The sequence below is a fragment of the Apodemus sylvaticus genome, chromosome 10 (genome assembly GCF_947179515.1).
Source record: "Apodemus sylvaticus chromosome 10, mApoSyl1.1, whole genome shotgun sequence".
Lineage (NCBI taxonomy): Eukaryota > Metazoa > Chordata > Mammalia > Rodentia > Muridae > Apodemus > Apodemus sylvaticus.
In genome coordinates this window covers 15767671-15774114 of record NC_067481.1, presented here as the reverse complement: position 1 = coordinate 15774114, position 6444 = coordinate 15767671, and positions in this window count along the sequence as shown.

Here is a 6444-nt window from a genome sequence, read left to right as displayed (position 1 = left end):
AATCTGTTTTGAAACCCCCACATTTTCAACCCCCCAAAACCTGATTTCTTTGTTTTGGGGGTTTGAGGTTCTTTTTTTGTTTGTTTTGTTTTGTTTTGCTTCTTCTTCTTCTTCTTCTTCTTCTTCTTCTTCTTCTTCTTCTTCTTCTTCTTCTTCTTTTTTTGAGACAGGATTTCTCTGTATAACCCCGTTTGTCCTGGAACTCACTCTGTAGACCAGGCTGGCCTCTAACTCAGAAATCCACCTGCCTCTGACTTCCAGAGTGCTGGGATTACAGGCGTGCGCCACCACCGCCTGGCGTTTTGCTTCTTTTCTAACACATGGTTTCTCTATGTAAAAGGCTGTTTGTCTTGGAGCTCACTCTGTAGACCAGGGTCTCCTAGAACTCACAGAGATCCACCTGCCTCTGTCTCTTGAGTGCTGAGATTAAAGGCATGACCCACCATTCTTGACTGGTAGTTTGGTTTCTAGGATTTTTTTTTGTTATTGTTTTGTTTTATTTTTTAGACAGGGTCTCTCTGTGTAGCCCTGGCTGTCCTGGAACTTGCCCTGAAGACCAGGCTGGTCTCAAACTCACAGAGATCCTCCTGCCTCTGTCTCCTAAGTGGTGGGACTAAAGGCAGGAGCTACCACTGCCTGACTCTGAAATTGTTTCAAGATTTACTTGATTTATTTTTTAATTATGTATATATGTGTGTGTATACGTGTATATGTATATATGTAAAGGGGTGTGTGCATATGGAGGTATGTGGAGATGTATGGGGGTATGTGCACGTGTGGGGGTATATATATGTATCTATGGGTGTTTTGCTTACATGCATGTTTGACATGTATGATCATATGTGCACCTGGTATCTGAGGAGGTCAGAAGAGGGTGTCAGATCCTCTGGAATGGGGTTACAGACAGTTGTAGCCATTATCTGATTGCTGGGAATTGAACCCAGATCCTCGGGAAGAGATTGCTCAGCAGTCTCTCCAGCTCCCAAGAGCATTTGTCTGGCTCCTCGCACCGAGGGGCGGCTCACAACCATCTATAGCTCTAGTTCCAGGGGATCCAACATCTTCTTCTGACCTTTATGAGTGCCTACCTAACATGTGATGCACAGAAATGAATGCAGGCAAACGTTCATACACATTAAAATTTTCCATAGAAATTAATTGGGGGCTGGAGAGATGGCTCAGTGATTAAGAGCACTGACTGCTCTTCCGAAGGTCCTGAGTTCAGATCCCAGCAACCACACGGTGGCTCACAACCATCTGTAATGGGATCTGATGCCCTCTTCTGGGGCGTCTAAAGACAGCGACAGTGTACTCACATATAATAATAAATAAATCTTTTAAAAAAGAGAGAAATGAATTTTAAAAAAAATTGAGACTAGAGAGATGGCTCAGCAGCTAAGCGCGATGAATGCGTTGTGGAGGACTTGCGTGGCCAGTGCGCACTGTAGCTTACAGTCACCTCCAGATTCATCTCCTCTCTGGACTCCAAATGCGTATATGTGCATGTGTGTGTGCATGTGCACGCATGCACACACACACACTGAAAAAAGTAAATCCTAAAATATCTAACAACGATGACTTGTCATCTCCTCCAGTTTCTATAATAAATATCAATTATCTCAGAATGCAAAGGAATAGAATAACTTCCACATGACAGTGGGAAAATGCAAATCAAAAGAAATCTTGCCAAGTTTCCAAAGGCCATTCAGAGAAAAGGCAAAGAACACTTCTGGCCCCCGGAGTGACTTTATCTGTATTCTGTGCCCTGGAGCTGTGAGCTATCTTTGGAAGCTCACAGGACTGCTTGTGTGCCGCACAACTTGACTCTCAGGGGTCTCTTGTGTGTAGTCAGTGGCCAGCATCTCACGGAGACCATCCCTAGGGAGTGCGAAACTTATTTTGGGATAAGATTTAAAATCACCCAGAGTTGTCTGCCCTCAAACCCCCTCCAGAGACAGTGGCTCAAACTGTCTTTGTGAAGTTTACAATCATTGTCTTCGTGTGGCTGCTGTAGTGGACGCTATTCTCTGAGTGTGGCAATGCCATCCAAAGGCAACAAGAAGGATAAAGACACTGGCAAGACGGCCAACAAAAAAGACAAGACACAGTGAGGAAATCTGAGGAACAAGCCAAGAGCAACAGTCCACAGGCAAAACTGAGAACAAGCTTAATCATCCAGAGCTGTTAGGAGAAGCGCTGGTGTGTGTGTGTGTGTGTGTGTCTCGGGGGTGGGGGTGGGGGTGGGGGTGGGGGGGGCTGGGAGTGGGGAGGGTGGGTGGGGAGTTATAACTCCCATAATGCTCTCTGAGAGAAGAAAGACCAGAGGCCTGGGGAAGTGGCTCCGTTGTTGCATCCTTGCCCCAAGCCCTGTGCTTGATTTCTAGCACGGCATAAACGTAAACATGGTGTCCCAGTGCCGGTGCTGGGGAGGTACAGGCCGGAGGGTGTGGAGTTCAGGGTTATCCTTAGCTATAGACAGTCTGAGGATTTAACTTCCTAGCATGAGTGGTCCTTCAGGGGCTGGCTTAGTAACCATGGAGTTTATCCAACTGGCTTCAAAGTATAGAGCTCGAGTGGCTTCCAGCAGGAACACTGAAGGGCAGAGTTGCCCCAGCAGCAGGGAAAGATGTGCAAATAGATTAGTGGCCACCAACCGGACATTTGAAGGCGAAGGACTTTAGCTGGGTAAGAGGAGAAGTAAAAAAAATCCCAGGACCTTTGCATCTGCCTTAGTCACACATGATTATTATTTTTTTAAACAAGTATCAGCTGGGTGGTGGTGGTGGTGGTGGTGGTGGTGGCACACATCTTTAATCCCAGCACTTGGGAGGCAGGGGAGGTGGGGGGAACCTCTGAGTTTGAGGTCGGCCTGATCTACAGAGCTACATGCTACACAGAGAAGAAAAATCCTGTCTGGGGGTGGGGGTGTGGGAGAGAAAAAAATGTCTTCTACTTTGTGTGTGTGTGTGTGTGCGTGTGTTGTACACTCACCACTCAGAGAACAAGTTGCAGAAATCAGTTCTTTCCTTCAGTCATGTGGTTCCTGGAGTCTGAACTCAGATGGTCAGGCTTAGTGAAAGTCCCTTTCTCTGTGGAACCATCTTCTGGCTCCATAATTTGTTTTTGCAGTTAAACAAAATTACCCCTTAAATCTCAAGTGCTTATAATTCAGGCTATTCAGTGCAACTCTGGAAGTTACCAATTTTTTCTTTTTAGGCTTCAAACTGACCATGCAACTAAGATTGAGTTTTTGAAAATTTTATGTGTAATGTTTGTTTTGTCTGCATTTATGCCTGTGAATTACCCTTGGGGTAATGCATTCCTAAGGTAATAATACCCTTGGGGTGAGAGTTGGGCATTAGTTCCTCCATGACTAATGTTACAGATGGTTGTTAGCCTTCATGTGTGTACCGAGAATCAAGCCAGGTCCTCTGTGAGAGCAACACGTGCTTTTAACCCCTGAGTCAACTCTCCAGCCCCCATGGTTAATCTAATCTGAGGTGATTTGAACGAAATCATCTGCATAGGACCATAAGGAGTGGCACTATTTGAAAGGATTAGGAGGTGTGGACTTGTTGGAGGAGGTATGTCACTCAGGGGGTGGGGGGTGGGCTTTGAGGTTTCAGAAGCCCAAGAACAGGTAGTGTTCTCTCTCTCTCTCTCTCTCTCTCTCTCTCTCTCTCTCTCTCTCTCTCTCTCTCTCCCTGCTGTCTGTCCAACAGGATGTAGAACTCTCAGCTGCTTCTCCAACATTGTCTGCCTGCATGTCTCCATGGTCCCAGTCACAATGATCATGGACTAAACCTCTGAAACTGTAAGCAAGCCCCAGCTAAATGTTTTCCTTATAAGAGTTGCTGTGGTCATGGTGTCTCTTCTCAGGAATAAAACCCTTTTGCCGCCACCTCCCCACTGCTAGGATTACAAGGATGTACCACCACACCTGACTTATGTGGTAGTGGGCGTTGAAGCTAAGGCTTCCTACGTGCTAGCCAAGCATGCTCCTCTCTGAGCTACATCCCTAGGTCTCTTCCTTTGTTCCTTCCTTCCTTCTTTCCTTCCTCCCTTCTTTCTTTCTTTCCTTCCTTCCTTCCTTCCTTCCTTCCTTCCTTCCTTCCTTCCTTCCTTCCTTCCTTCCTTCTTTCATTCCTTCCTTCCTTCCTTCTTTTCTTTGGCTCACATGCTGGGCACAGAACAAGAACATTAAGGCAAATTACTGACCCACAGAAGGGTCAGGCTGTATAAGAAAGGCAGCTGAGGGCCTTGAGAGATGGCTCAGCAGTTAAGCACTTCCTGCTCTTCTAAAGGACCTGAGTTCAGTTTGCAGCACCCACATCTAGCAGCTAATAAGTCTTTTTTGGCCTCCATAGGTACTGCACTCACACATGTATGTTTCTACACACAGAAATAAATCAAAGCGCGCGTGTGTGTGTGTGTGTGTGAAAAGGGGAAAGAGAGAGAGAGAGAGAGAGAGAGAGAGAAACAAGCCAGGGAAAACAACCCAATATCTAGTTATTCTTTGTCTCTCTGCTTAATTCCATCTTCCATGTTCCTTCCCTGGCTTCCTGCCAAGTCCTGCTATGCAGAAGGGACAGCATGACACAGTTAGCACATGTAGGCATGGTGCAGATAGTAATCTCAGGATAGGATCCCACCCTGCTAAACTTATTGTTTGTGCTTACAATGGCAGGCAGATCTCTGGATTAATTTGCTATGTAAAAGAAAATGTACTTGAAGTATCTTTCTAAGAATCAAGGGACTAAGGTCATAAAATATTGTTTCATGGGATAATCAATAATCAAAAGGGAGCCTGGCCAAAACAAAACAAGTGGTGGCGCACGCCTTTAATCCCAACACTTGGGAGGCAGAAGCAGATGGATTTCTGAGTGGCCAGCCTGGTCTACAGCGTGAGTTCCAGGACAGCCAGGGCTACACAGAGAAACCCTGTCTCGAAAAACCAAAACCAAAACAAAACAAAAGGGAACCTGGAGAAATGATTGAACTGATATGTAAATAAAAGACTTGGCTTTGGTCTGCAAGAGCTATCTATACAGCTATCTGGAAAGCCAGCTCTGGCAGAACACAGAGAGCTATTAGCTTGTATGATTGACTTGGAGTTGTTCTTTCCCCTCTCCTAAGCTCCCCTTCCTCGGGAACTCCTCTCCAAGCCCAGGCTGGTCGTTGGCAGCTTCTCTCAGTGATGAACTATGATATGTCAACTGAAAAAAAAACCCCTCTCCTCCTAAGTTGCTTTTGGTCAGTATGCGGAATGGTTTTTTGTCAACTTGATACAAGATAGAGTCATCTGAGAGGTGGGAACCTCAAATAAGAAAATGCTTCCAGGGGCTGGAGAGATGGCTCAGTGGTTAAGAGCACTGACTGCTCTTTCAGAAGTCCTGAGTTCAAATCCCAGCAACCACATGGTGGCTCACAACCATCTGTAATGAGATCTGATACCCTCTTCTGGGGTGTCTGAAGACAACTACAGTGTACTCATAAATATAAAATAAATAAATAAATCTTTTAAAAAATGCCTCCATAAGATCTGGCTGTAGGGCATTTTCTTAATTAGTGATTGATGGGGGACTGTGGGAGATGCTGTCTCTCGACTGGCGGTCCTGGGCTTTATAAGAAAGCAGGATGAGCAAGCCATGTGGAGCAAGTCAGTAAGTAGCCCCCCTTCATGGTCTCTGCATCAGCTCCTCCTTCCAGGTTCCTGCTATGACGAACAGTGCGTGGAAGTGTAAGCCAAATAAACCCTTTCCTCCACATCTTGCTTTCTGGCCATGGTATTTCACTGTAACAGTAGAAACTCTAAGACAGTTGGTATGTTGTTTATCATAGCCACAGACAATAAACTAGAACACCAGCTCTCCCGGTCAGAAAGTAGCTAAATCTTTGAATTTGAATGAGATAGTCTATTAGGTTGCACATGATCAAAGGGAGAGAATTCAAGTGTAGACAAGTTACACAAAAAGAGTCAATCTGTAACCTTAAAGAAAGAGCTTGCTGGATCCACTACATACCCCAGTGCAGGTGAACACTCCAGTTGTCCTAGCAAAGCTATCAAAGCCTTCAGCTGACTGGCAATTTCAGGAATGGATATTTCAGGCATAGATGGTATCCTGAACTTGAGACCAGGGTGCAACTGGAAATCAGAGGCAGAAACACCACAAGGAATGTTGGTGGAGGAGAAATCCGTAGGTGTTCAGAAGGCTAAGGTTAGGCCTCAGTGAAGTGACACTTTTGATGAAACCCTGCTTAGGAACTTGGAGGAGTCATGAGAACCTATACATTGAGGATTAGGTATGCAAATATTTAACAACCCTATAAAGTTCAGCCCCAGGAGGCAGCCTCTGCCCAAGAACATTGACTGAAAGCCAGTCAGCAGCCATGTGTGGGAAGTTTGTGTGTTTTGAATACAAAATTAAAAGGCTGCATGGAGTG